We start from the raw sequence: 14161 nt of genomic DNA on the forward strand, positions 1-14161 counted from the left end.
GAAACTTCTCAATTTGATGCAGTCCCAAATGTTAATTTTGGTTTTGACTGCCTGTGCTGTTGGAGTATTTTCCAGGAAGTCTTTGCCTGTGCCTATATCTTGCAGGGTTTCTCCAATGCTCTCTAATAATCTGATGGTTTCGGGTCGTAGATTTAAGTCTTTAATCCATGTTGAGTGAATTTTTGTGTAAGGTGATAGGTATGGGTCTTGCTTCAAGCTTCTGCACGTGGAAATCCAATTTTCCCAGCACCATTTATTGAATAGACTGTCCTTATTCCAGGGATTAGATTTGGATCTTTGGTCAAATATAAGTTGGCTGTAGATGTTTGGATTGATTTCTGGTGTTTCTATTCTGTTCCATTGGTCTATCCATCTGTTTCTGTACCAGTACCATGCTGTTTTGATAACAACTGCCCTGTAGTATGTCCTAAAATCAGGTACCGTGATGCCTCCGGCTTTGTTTTTGTTGTACAGGATTGCTTTGGCTATTCGAGGTCTTCTGTGTCTCCATATGAATTTCAGCATCATTTTTTCCAGATCTGAGAAGAATGCCTTTGGTATCTTGATTGGTATTGCATTGAATGTATAAATTGCTTTTGGGAGAATAGACATTTTGATGATATTGATTCTTCCAATCCATGAGCATGGAAGATTTCTCCATTTTTTGGTATACTCTTCTATTTCTTTCTTTAAGGTTTTGTAGTTTTCATCATAGAGATCTTTAACGTCTTTGGTTAAGTTTATTCCAAGGTATTTGATTGTTTTTGTAGCTATTGTGAATGGGATTGATTTTAGAAGTTCTTCCTCAGCCGTGGCATTGCCTGTGTATACAAAGGCTGTTGATTTTTGTGCATTGATTTTATATCCTGCTACTTTGCCAAACTCTTCGATGAGTTCCAGCAGTCTCTTAGTAGAGTTCTTTGGGTCCCCTAAATAAAGAATCATATCATCTGCAAAGAGGGATAGTTTGAGTTCGTCCTTCCTGATTTGTATCCCTTTAATATCTTTTTCTTGTCTAATAGCTCTGGCCAAAACTTCCAGAACTATATTGAATAGCAGTGGTGAGAGAGGGCATCCCTGTCTGGTACCAGATTTCAGTGGAAATGCTTCCAACTTTTCCCCATTCAATAGGATGTTGGTCGTGGGTTTTTCATATATTGCTTTGATTGTATTAAGGAATGTTCCTTCCATACCCAGTTTGCTTAGAGTTTTCATCATGAAAGGGTGTTGTATTTTATCAAATGCTTTCTCTGCATCTATTGAGAGAATCATATGGTTTTTCTTCTGCAGTCTGTTAATGTAGTGTATTACGTTGATTGTTTTGCGAATGTTGAACCATCCCTGCATACCGGGGATGAATCCCACTTGGTCTGGGTGGATGATCTTTCTGATGTGTTGTTGCATTCTATTGGCCAGAATTTTATTGAGAATTTTTACATCTATGTTCATCAGGGATATTGGTCTGTAATTCTCTTTTCAATGTTGCATCTCTTTCTGGCTTAGGAATTAAGGTGATGGTGGCTTCATAGAAAGAATTTGGGAGGATTCCCTCTTTTTCGATTGCTCTGAATAGTTTGAGAAGAATTGGAGTTAGTTCTTCTCTAAATGTCTGGTAGAACTCAGCAGTGAATCCATCTGGTCCTGGGCTTTTCTTTGTTGGGAGGGCCTTTATTACTGTTTCAATTTCTGTGTCAGTTATTGGTCTGTTTAGGTTTTCTATGTCTTCCTGGCTCAATTTAGGGAGGTTGTATGTGTCTAAGAATCTGTCCATTTCTGATAGATTTCCCTGTTTGCTGGCATACAAGTCCTTGTAGTAATTTCTGATGATTCTTTTTATTTCTGTGGCGTCTGTTGTTACGTTTCCCATTTCATCTCTGATCCTATTGATTTGGGTCTTTTCTCTTCTTTTTTTAGTTAGTTGGGCCAATGGGGTGTCCATTTTGTTTATTTTTTCAAAAAACCAGCTCCTCGTTTGGCTGATTTTTTGTAATGTTTTTTTGGATTCAATCCTGTTGATTTCTTCTCTGATTTTAATTATTTCTCTTCTCCTACTGGGTTTGGGTTTGGTTTGCTGCAGATTTTCTAGATCCTTGAGATGACTTGAAAGCTCATCTATTTGGTGCCTTTCCAATTTCTTGATGTAGGCACCTATTGATATAAACTTTCCTCTTAACACTGCTTTTGTTGTATCCCATAGGTTTTGGTATGTTGTGCTGTTATCCTCATTTACTTCCAGAAAATTTTTGATTTCTCTTTTAATTTCTTCTATGACCCATTGTTCATTCAGGAGCATGTTGTTCAATCTCCATGTGTTTGCACGTGCTCTAGGGATTCCTGAGTTGCCAATTTCCAATTTCATTCCTTTGTGGTCTGAGAAGCTGCATGGTATGATTCTAATTCTTTTGAATTTGCTGAGACTTGCTTTATGGCCTAGTATGTGGTCAATCCTAGAGAGGGTTCCATGTACTGCTGAGAAGAATGTAAAGTCCTTAGATGTAGGATGAAATGTTCTGTAGATATCTGTTAGATCCATTTGGGCTATAGTGTCATTTAAATCTACTGTCTCCTTGTTGATCTTCTGTCCTGTTGATCTGTCTATCTCTGAGAGTGGAGTATTGAAGTCCCCCAGTACTATTGTGTTGGGGTCTAAGTCTCCCTTTAAGTCCCTTAACAAGTCTTTTAAATAAGCTGGTGCCCTGTAATTAGGTGCATAGACATTGATAATCGTTATATCTTCCTGTTGAATGGATCCCTTAATCATTATATAGTGCCCCTCTTTGTCTCTCCTAACAGTTTTTGTGGTAAAGTTTATGTTGTCTGATATTAAGATGGCTACGCCCGCTCTCTTTTCATTTCTGTTGGCATGGTATATCTTTTTCCAGCCTTTCACTCTCACTCTGTATGGATCATTGTTGGATAGATGGGTTTCCTGTAAGCAGCAAAAGGATGGGTTTTGTTCCTTAACCCAATCAGCCAATCAGTGTCTTTTAACTGGACAGTTCAAGCCATTAACATTCAATGTGACTATTGAGAAGGAGTAACTTTGCCCTGCCATTAGCCAAAGATACTTTCTAATATATGGTTTCAGATTCCTGTGATCTTTTGGTGTGAGGTTTCCTACCTTTACCTTCTTTCATATTGGTGACTGTGTTTCTGTGTTTCTGTATGTAACACATCTTTAAGCATCGTTTGCAGGGCTGGACGAGTGGCGACAAATTCTTTGAATTTCTGTTTGCTGTGAAAGGTCTTTATTTCACCTTCATTCATAAATGAGAGCTTTGCAGGATATAATATTCTGGGCTGGCAGTTTTTCTCTCTTAGCACCTGGGCTATGTCTTGCCATTCTCTCCTAGCTTGTAGGGTTTCTGAAGAGAAGTCAGCTGTGAGTCTAATTGGAGATCCTCTGAGAGTAATCTGGCGTTTCTCTCTTGCACATTTTAGGATCTTTTCTTTGTGTTTCACTGTGGTGAGTTTGATTACGACGTGTCGTGGTGAGGATCTCTTTTGGTCATGTTTATTAGGGGTTCTATGAGCTTCCTGTATTAGGATGCCTCTGTCCTTCTCCAAACCTGGGAAATTTTCTGCTAGTATCTCACTAAAAAGGCCTTCTAATCCTTTCTCCCTCTCCATGCCTTCAGGTACTCCTAGGATCCGAATGTTGGGTTTTTTAAGAGTATCCTGTAGATTCCTGACAGTATTTTTTAGATTTCTGATTTCTTCTTCTTTTCTTTGGTTTGCCTGTTTCCTTTCCTGTTCTCTGTCTTCTAAGTCTGATATTCTCTCTTCTGCTTTGCCCATTCTGTTTTTAAGGCTCTCTAATGTGTTTGTCATTTGATCTATTGAATTCTTCATTTCATTATGATTTCTCGTCACTATCACAGTTTCTTGTTCCACTAGTTGTTTCATTTCATTTTGATTCCTCCTTAAGATTTCATTTTCATGAGAGAGATTTTCTATCTTGTCCATGAAGGATTTCTGTAGTTCAAGAATTTGTTTTTGAGAACTTAATGTTCTTATCAATTTTTTGAGATCCGCTTCTTGCATTTCTTCTATCTCATCATCTTCATAATCTTGCATTGGGGTGTCTTTTTCATTTGGGGGCGTCATAGTGTCTTCCTTGTTCTTGTTACCTCAGTTTTTGTGTTTGTTGTTTGGCATGTTGTAGATATTTGGTTTCTTCACTGTGGTGTTTTTTCTTGTTACACTATGGCTCTATATTAAGTGGACTGTCTGCTTTCAGTGGTGCCTTAGAGGCTTGAGATGAGTGTGGATTGAGAGCTGTGTTTGGTTCCTCAGGGTTGAGGGTGTGTCAAGGATGACACTCCCAGGTTAGGTGTGGTAAATCTCTCTCTTTTTTGATTCAAAAGGGAAGTAATTCCGCACAGCTGAACGTAATTGGAGGTAGTTAGCAGGCAAATGATATACCCACAGGAGCCAGAGATCGGAAGCTCTTTCCCAAGGACCACACAGGGAATCTCTGCTGCCCTCAGTGTGGGCTCCAATTCTCCTGAAATCTCCCACTGGGTTGCCAAGTTAGATGCTAATCTCCTGTTATTTCACCCCTCCCCCCAGAGTCAGGTTTTTCTGCTAGGCTCAGGGCTGGTGCAGACCTGAGGTCGCCCTGCTTATGACGTATGTCCAAAATGGCGCCTGCTCTGTCTTGCTCGCCTTTGAGAGGTGAGCGGAGAGAGAGAAACTTGTGTCCGTATCAGTCACTTTTTTAAAAAATTTTTTTCCTCTCTCTCTTCTAGTTAGCCTGGTGAATTTTTCCCCACGAAGTTTTAAGCCTCATTCCCTCTAGCCTCCTCTTTCCGCTTGCCCGCTGGTGTCTCGGGCTATTGTGGTTCGGCTCACCTCGCGTTCCAGCGCTGGTGTGTTGAGTCTGCCACTGGCGTCCCGAACTTGGGCTCCCACGCTCTCCACGCAGGTACACTGTGAATCACTAGTTCCGGAAGAGTTTCCTATGCTGTTTCATCCCCTACTCTTCCTTGACCCTGTAGTATCTCCACTTATCTCTCTCCCGGACTAATAGTGTGCTCCCTGCCTATTCCGCCATCTTGCCGCTCAGGCCGAACCTATGCTTTTTCCAAACATTTTTTAATTTGTTGTATTTATTTACATAAGTATTCTGAAACATCCTTGCATTTATTAGATGAATCCCAGTTGATCATGCCAAATGATTTTTTTTGATGAGCTGTGGAAGATAAATTGAACCTGTTTGAAGGTGTCGTGATATTACATATAGAAAACCCAAAAGACTCCATTAAAAACCATTAGCCCTGAAAAACAAACAAATTCAGCTCAACATACAGAAATTTGTAGCATTGATTTTCTACATTCACAGCAAGCTAGCTGAAAAAGAAAAAAATGATAATCCCAACAGCAATGACTATAAGTAATACCAAGGAATAATTTTAACAAAGGAGCGGAAAGATCTCCATAATACAAGGGTACTTCAAAAGAAACATGAACATGTCATGTAATGAGAAAACACATGAATTTCATTTTTTACACCAAAGTAAGTATCTTTCAATTCCATTTCCATGAACTTTTTGAAGTATTTTTATAAAATCTATAAAACATTGAAAAAATTGAGGAAGACATACATAAAAAATGAAAAGATATCTTACTCTGTGATTTCTCTGACCTGGTAAAATACATTTAAAAAAGGATGTCTGAGCTAGCAGGCTGCAGAAGATTGGCCTGTGATCAATGACTAGGGAATGGGTACTGAGATTTTGTTCAATGCTACTTTCACTTTAGTTTATAGCAAACTGGCCACAAGCAGCTAAGTTGGGTAAAAGCCAGGTATAGATATGTATGAGTGAGGAGTTGCAGCATCCCACTGCCCTTAGTCCTTTGTGAGGCACACTCAAAGAGAGTTACCTAGAAGCAGAGGGAATATTGGTGTAGAGCTGTGGATTTACTGTCTTTATATCTTTTTTTTTTTGACAGGCAGAGTTAGACAGAGAGTGAGAGACAGAAAGGTCTTCCTTTTCCGTTGGTTCACCCCCCAAATGGCCGCTACGGCTGGCGTGCTGTGGCCGGCGCGCTGCGACAATCTGAAGCCAGGAGCCAGGTGCTTCTCCTGGTCTCCCATGCAGGTGCAGGGCCCAGGCACTTGGGCCATCCTCCACTGCACTCCCGGGCCACAGCAGAGAGCTGGACTGGAAGAGGAGCAACCGGGACAAAATCCAGCGCCCCAGCCAGGACTAGAATTGCAGATGTGCTGCAGGTGGAGGATTAGCCTAGTGAGCCACAAAAAAATATTTATTAGAAAGGCAGAATTAGAGAGACAGAGAGGAAGAGACAAAGAGAAGTCTTCCATTCACTGATTCACTCCCCAGATGGCTGCAATGTCCATTGCTGGGCCAGGCTGAAGCAGGAGCCAAGTGTTTCTTCCAGGTCTTCCATATAGGTGCAGGGGTCCAAGCACTTAAGCCATACTCTGCTGCTTTCCCAGGCCATTAGCAGGAAGCTTGATTGGAAATGGAGCAGCTGGATGCAAACCAGCACCCTTATGGGATGCTGGCACTGCAGGTGGTTTAACCCCCTAGGCCACAGCGGCGGCCCCCATCTTTATAACTTTAGAGGCCACACCATCATTCAATAGTATAGAGCAATCCTTGCTGTTCATTCTATTTCTCATTTCCAACCCTGCAGGTGGCCTTTTACAGTGAGATTTATGGTATTTATATTTGTCTGCTTAAATGTTCCTGGCCTGTTTCCCTCACTGTTCTATCATGCTTGTTGCATAGCTTACTTTCCCTTCCTTAGTTCAATTGATTCTTTGAGCCCTTTGAGTACGACTAAGACATTATTCCTTTTTCAGTACACATCTCCATACTGTGTAAGAACTGAGTAAAGAAGAATCTAAATCTCCAGAAAACCAAGTATTTTTGGAGATGTCTTAACAACTTGGAGCAAGGAGATGGATCCTGGCAGATGAAATGTATGGCAGAAGACAACTAATCACCGAGATCCTCTCTTCACCCCAAACCTTTCTGCCATGCTGTTAGAATGGACTTGGGTTATTTTGAAGTCTTTTACTAAAAACCAGGAACATGCAGAATTACAAAGAAAGAAGAATGCAAAGAAGAAATTTGTCATAAATATTGGGTGAGGAAGATAGTAGGTGAGAAGACCACTCATTATATGTGACTTATATGAAGTTCATATAAGAGAACTTCAGAAACTTCAAAGGGAAATGGAATTGAAATATAGGGTTTTTTTGGTATAAAAATTTGAAAACCATGTTTTTTTTTTCCAGAATATGCATTTTCCATGGACTTTCTGAAGATGCTGATATCCATGGATTTCAAAATGTTTTTCACCAACATAGTCTTAGCTTTTATGTATTTTCTGTGAATATTTTGAAGTACCATTGTAATATTCAACTACTATTACTATTGCTATTGTTATTGTCATTATTATAGAACTGTGATTATTGTCTGTTTTGTTCACTGCTTTTTTTCCCTTCAGTGCCTAGAATAGTAGTAACTTATAGTAGGCGATCAATAAATATCCATTGAATTAGTTGTTTTAGAAATAAATTCATTGCACATCATTTCTTTCCTCATTTACTGAATTTCAGAAATGTGAGACTTTGCTAGCAAATTGGTTGCACGATAAAATAATGGAATTATCTTTTTTGCTAAGTTGATAGAAAAGAAGTGCTGATATTTCTTCTTAGCATTTAACAATTTTTCTGCTAACTTCTTGAGTATACTCTACCCTGAGTGATATATTAATAGATTCATGTCTTGATATGAATAATATCTTTACTCTGGAAGAATACAGAGTACTGTAAAACGCACAAAAATCAATCACAATTTCTATAAATAGGAGAGAAACTATAGTTTCTATTTAAGTCACTGCTTCCCTATTCCAAAAAATTTTATTCCTCTTAATGAAAGCTAAAACAAAACAAAATCTATGATGATAATAATCCTCAACCTAAATTTATTACATAACACCCAAATTTTAACATTCAGTTATTGTGAACTAGCAACTTATATTTGCTAAGACTCAGACAATGAACTTCTGCTTAAAATGATATATTTTAATAGATTACATGAACTAAAGAATGTAAGTAAATTGTGTTAAGTAGGCCTAAGGAATATCAAAGACTGGTGACAGGGAGAGTAAGTATCTTAATGTGATTTCTATCAAAATAGTAAATGGATTAATAAGTATTCTTTTTACTCAAGCACATATCTTTTATCTTCATTTGAAATTAACTTAGCTTTCAAATAAGTCTTCATTCCTGCAAAGTTGGACCAATAAATGCCCAAAGATCTCATACACTTATTGGAACAAAACATTTTGCAGTTAGACATTCCTGCTCTTGGAAGCACTCCTTGTTAGTTTAACAGTGCAGCTATCTATATTTTCTCATTGCTATATTAGCATATATATCATAAAATTTCTTCCAAGATAGGTAGGGGCAAAGTCCAAAACAGCAAGTCTGAATGAGATCAGATGTGATAGAAAGACTCTGGTATGCCAGGGGAAGAAGTACCAAGAAGGAATGAGTGGTGACAAGAAAGGATATCAGATGTAATGAAACAGAGTGTAGGACTGCACCACCCACTTTAACATAGCTGCAAAGGAAAGACAGACCAATGCAAACAATAACCAAAATGAGTCAGGGAAGAAATTAATAAAATTGTGGAACTTTCCTGAGTAAATTTGTCTTATTCTTTTTATCACTCATACTAGACTAACTTGTTCGTGGAACATGAAACTAACTGCATTTTGGAGGCTCAATTGATTTCATTGGCCAAAAGATGGAGCCACTACATAAAGAATTTTAAAAAGATGCAGCCCAAAATAGAACCACATTTTTTCTTTCTACTAGATTATTATTTTAAAATATTTTATGGGATATGGAGTAGCCTGAATGTCATCTTGCTTTTAACAGTGGAGTGTAACTTTTTAAAAAAGATTTTACTTATTTGAAAGAGACAGAAACAGAGACAGAGGGAAAGAAATATCTTTTTTTTTTCTGCTGGTTTGTTCCCCAAGGAGCTGGATCAGAAATGCAGCAGCTGGTACTTGGACTGGCACTCATATTAGACACTGGCCTCACAAAGTGACAGTTCAAGTTGCTTTAGCACAACACTAGCCCTGGAAATAACATGTCCAAACCTCATCTCTGCAGATAATTAATACAGTATCAGGCAATTAGCACTCAGTTAATATACACACAGAGGATTCATTACTTCTGTCCTCAGTGAAATCTGTAAGAAAAAACATCTGTGTTACAGGTTTTTAGAAATATAATCATGTCAGCTACCTTGAATAAAGGGAAACTTTACCACGTGTGTGGCATTTGAGCTGCAACTCTTCAACCCTCTTGTTAGTCTCATGTAATAGGAAACTTGGGGATATATTTTGAGACGAGGAGAGGCTCTTTTTTTTAATCTGTAGGGTATCATCTACAAGCTCCGCTGTCATCATATCTACTAATCATAACTATTACTTTTTAAAACTTCCTAAGCATTTTCTAAGTTCCAGGATTTACTGCTCATAGTAATATATACTTATCCATGATAAGAACAAAATAAATAAATCATATAATTTCTAACTCTAAGTTCTCACACTCAGTAAGTAGTAAAGACTGAGATCCAATGTGAGCTTAACACACAGGTGAGGGACAGTCTACTAGATATCTTACCTAACACTGTAACTTTTTACCATTCAACAACATGCTTGAAGAGAACTAGCATGGACTTGAGACAAATTAGCAACTTGACAGAACCAGTGCTTTTTTGGACTGAGCAGTTTTAGGAAGGGATACTAAGGGTTGGTTATAAAAAAATATAGTGTTAGGAATTAAAGTCATGTCCAGAGCATTTTCCATTGGTTATAGAACCTGTGTGCATGTTAGAATCAACTTGGGAGCTTTTAAAACTGGCCATACCTGGACTGGTTTTTAAAGCCCCCAGCTGATGGTAATGTGTGGTGAAGTTTGTGAAGCAAGGGTCTTGACCAGTGTTTTTCCAGCAGTAATGTACATAAAATCATTGGCATCCGGAAAACCCCTATGCAAGGTGTAATTGCTGATAGAAAGCCTTCAACATCATCTGGAAACTTGTTAGAAATACACATTTTCTGCCGCAGACTACCTCTAATGAAGCAGAAACCTCAAGTACATCCCAGCAGTCTGTGTTTTCTTCCAGTGATTCTGATGTGTGCAGTGTGTATGAACCAATGGTCTATTCTAGCTTGAGGCCACTCCCCTCATCTTCCTATTTTGTTTCTGGCAGGTGAAAGTAACTCCATCCTCTAAAGAGAGGGAAATTCACTACTTCATGGAGAGTTTTCACCTAGAAACTGACCTAACTTAGTTTTCACCAGAATTGCTGAACATCACATGTTGTTTTATACTGAGTCCCTTTATCTTTCTATGTCTGCTCCCTTTGATATCTAGGACAGGGATGGTGTAGGAGGTATTAAGAGAAAAAGGAGATGAGAAAGAGCAAAAGCAGAGGGAGGGTTTCCAAGATTTTGTTGTGCATTGAAGTCTGAATAGTACTCCTAGGATTCTCATTTCATCTAATTATATACTCTACATAGAGTTGATGGTAGAAACAATATTTACATCATCTGTGACACATGCAGGATGTTTAGAAATAGCTCAGCACTTTAACTTTTTGCTGCATTGCATTTTGCCTACCCTGCTTTCTGGTGGCCTTTTCGACTACTGCTCCCTGAAACAAATGAGAAATGTGGTATCTAGAATCAGAGAGATATGAATTGGAACTCTGGTTTCATTCCTTTCATGATGAGTACCCTTGGGCAAGTTAGTCAAGTTAATTTTCACATTTCTTGCAGGAGGCTCACAGACTAGTTTTGTAAGATAAGATGCTGAATGGAAAATACTTTGCATTTTTCTTGGCATATTGTAGACATAAGCAGTGCACTTGGGCCAGCTGTAGCAGGTGATGCTGCACAGTTCCTTCCAAGTCAGCATTCAGTGCCTTCACATTGTTTGGTTGAAATGGGCCAAAGTGTATTTATACCACAGAAAATGGCAAAAGGTACATATAAATATGAACATTTTTCTCCAGGACAGCAGGTTACTAAACATTTATAACCACAGTGTTGGTAGGCATTACTTTTGTGGTTATCTGCTGATGGGATGATTTTAGAAGATAATTTACTTTTCTCTTATGGAGCAACCAAATATATTAAATCATAGCCCAAAGAGGGAATATATGTGGAGTGGATCCAAGAAAACCATTTCCCTGAGATCTCTTTTCAATCATATAACCCTCATGTTTTCCCAGAAATTTCTCCCTAAAATTCACTGGGTTGTGGGAAAAGGAAACACTAAGTTTTGAGTGGGCTTGGAACTTTTTGTGAGATCAGTCTTCCAGAAGTTTTCCTTTGAAGCCAAATTAACTGAGTTTAGGGCTCTGAAAAACTCAATATTGCTAATATTTGTTGAGCATCTGTTGGATGTCAGGCTGATTAGGGATGTTGATAGTAACACAAATATGATCTATACCACATGGGGTTGCATTTATCAAAGGAGAGGATACAGATATACACGTAGATCATATCATAATAATTTTAGATAAGATGAAAGTAGTTTAATATTGTAGAGAGTGACCAGGGTAGTGGACTTCTTTAAACAGTCCTCCAAGGAGGAAACGTTAAAGCTTCAATCTAAAAGATGCAGCTGTGTTGTGAATCAGAGGGGCATTCTAGGTGTAGAAGAGTGAGGGTGAGGTTCTGAGGCAAGAACTGACACACTGGGTCTAGGAACAGAGAGAAGGCCAGCTGAAGAGAGTGCTGTGAGTATAGGAAGAGCCAGCGGAACAGAGAGCACTATAGTTAAACCAGAGCCAGAGGGGTAGGGCCCTTTGGAGTGTTCAGAAGTCTGCTTTTGGTGCTAAGTGAAATGGGAGTTCTAAAGCACATTAAGAAAAATTGGGGTGATGAGAACAGTGGTGGATGTAAATTAAAGTTTAAAAGGATCACTTTGGTTGCTCTGAGGAGAAATATTTTAGGGAATCCAAAGTTCAGCCAAAAAGACCATTTAAGTAGCTACTCCACCAATCTAGGCAAAACATAATAGTGGTTTGGGCTAGGATGATGGTGATAGAGATATGGAGAAGTGAATATATTTGGAGTATATTTTATAGGTGAACCTACCTTATGTATTTGATGGATTAGATGTATATCTAAGGAAAAAAGCAAGAATATGCTGAAGAGAAAACTTCTTTAGGAATAGTAGATATCATGCTCATTGATAAATTCTGGTCTCAGGCCATAAACAGAATGAATTCTCCAGTTAATAGAGAAAAGAAAGCTTTATACTTATTGCAAGTTAAAGAAAGAGCTGTTCATATTTGCATTCTTTATTTCATGTCATTTTTCCAAAGATAAATGATTAATGCATTTATGATATATTTAAGTTCTCAAATAACTTTGTGTTCTTAGTAAAATGCATTACAATTCAATAGGAAAATGTTTCAATGATTACCCAATAATTAGTTTCACAGAAGAGAATTAAGATATTATCTGAACTTACAAATAAGTCTCAGTCTTAATGAGTCACCTTATTTTTCCATTTCCCTGCTACTTTTTTTGGGCATTTTTAGTGTTGCTTTGGCAGACCTCTGAAAAGAGAGGCATTAGTTTTATCAGATATTGTGAAGGCCTAAGTTTCATCAGAATGACCTTTTTATAAATTTCAGGCAAATGTCCAGAAGATTTGTGGACAGGAAATCATTTAGTGTCCATTTGGTATTCAGCAATCAGATGTCCAGATGGTCTGGAAAAAAATCCTGACATAAAATGTATGTTAAGTGAAATTTACTAAATCTTTTTAAATGCAAGGTTAAGCTTGGAAGAAATGAAAAGAAATTTTCAAGAACCAAAGGCAAATTGGAAGCAAGGAACAATGTTAAGTCACCATAACAATTGTAGCTGCATGCATATGGTGGCTGATCCTAGTGAACAGAGGCTAGGTTGTTGTTAAATAATTTATTAGGGTATAAGAATATAAGAATATCACACTATTCAAGTACATGTATTTATATTCCCAGATAAACCTATTTTTCGGTACCCATGAATTCTCTCTTGTGCCCCAATAAGTCAAAACTCTCCAAAAGTCACCATTCTGTTAGATATTCTAGAACATAAAGAAGTTCTTGAGCCTTATATGATAATTCTCACATTATAATCTACTCATCACTGAATTTGTGAGCTATTCCATGATGTTGCACTTTTAGTAAGCTGTCTTTTCTTATTGCTTCTAGTATTTTTGTATACTGATATCACAATATTTATTATTCCTCATTTTAATTTATATTTTAATTGTTTCTCATTGGAGGTTCTTATTAATGCAGAATCTATAAACATTCACATGTTTTTATGACCATAAACCTTCATTTACATATAGGTATATTAATATATATATGTATGTTTATGTGTGGATACAAATATATTCTATGACAGAAATCATATTCTGAAATATGTATAATTAATGCATACAGGCAAGTATATTTCCAGATATATGTATAAATTTGTACTCTTACATGCAATAAGAGTTTTTGCTTCATTTCTTTGAAAAACTTGTTATGGTAAGTATTTTAAAAATTTAGTCGTTCTGTTAATGCTGTAGAGATTATTTCATTGCTATTTGAAGTTGTGTTTCTCTAAATAATTAAAAATAAGAAAAGAGTTGATATCCCAATATATTGATAAGGTATCATTTATTATTAATTATTTATTCTTGTCTTTTCATCTCTATTCAACCCATATTGCCTTTTACTTTTTTAAAAATTGATTTAGTTGAAAGGCAGAGTGAAAGACAGAGAGAAGTATCTTCCATCTGCTGGTTCACTTCTGAAATGGGTACAGCAGCTGGAGCTGGACCATGCCAAAGCAGGAGTCAGGAACTGCCTCTGTGTCTCCCACATGAGTGGCACAGTCACCATCTGCTGCTTCCCAGGCGGGGAAGTTCCCCAGGAGGGAACTAATGAAGAGCACAATAGAAGTGACTCAAACTGGGGCTTCTACTCCAATATGGACATTGGTCTCTCAAGTAGCAACTTAACTCTCTATGCCACAACATGCACTGCACATACTGCTGCCTTTTTTGTAATTTCCCACTGTATTGTTTTTTATTATCTTGTACTTTTGT

Source organism: Lepus europaeus, chromosome 1 (genome assembly GCF_033115175.1).
Source record: "Lepus europaeus isolate LE1 chromosome 1, mLepTim1.pri, whole genome shotgun sequence".
NCBI classification, from domain to species: domain Eukaryota; kingdom Metazoa; phylum Chordata; class Mammalia; order Lagomorpha; family Leporidae; genus Lepus; species Lepus europaeus.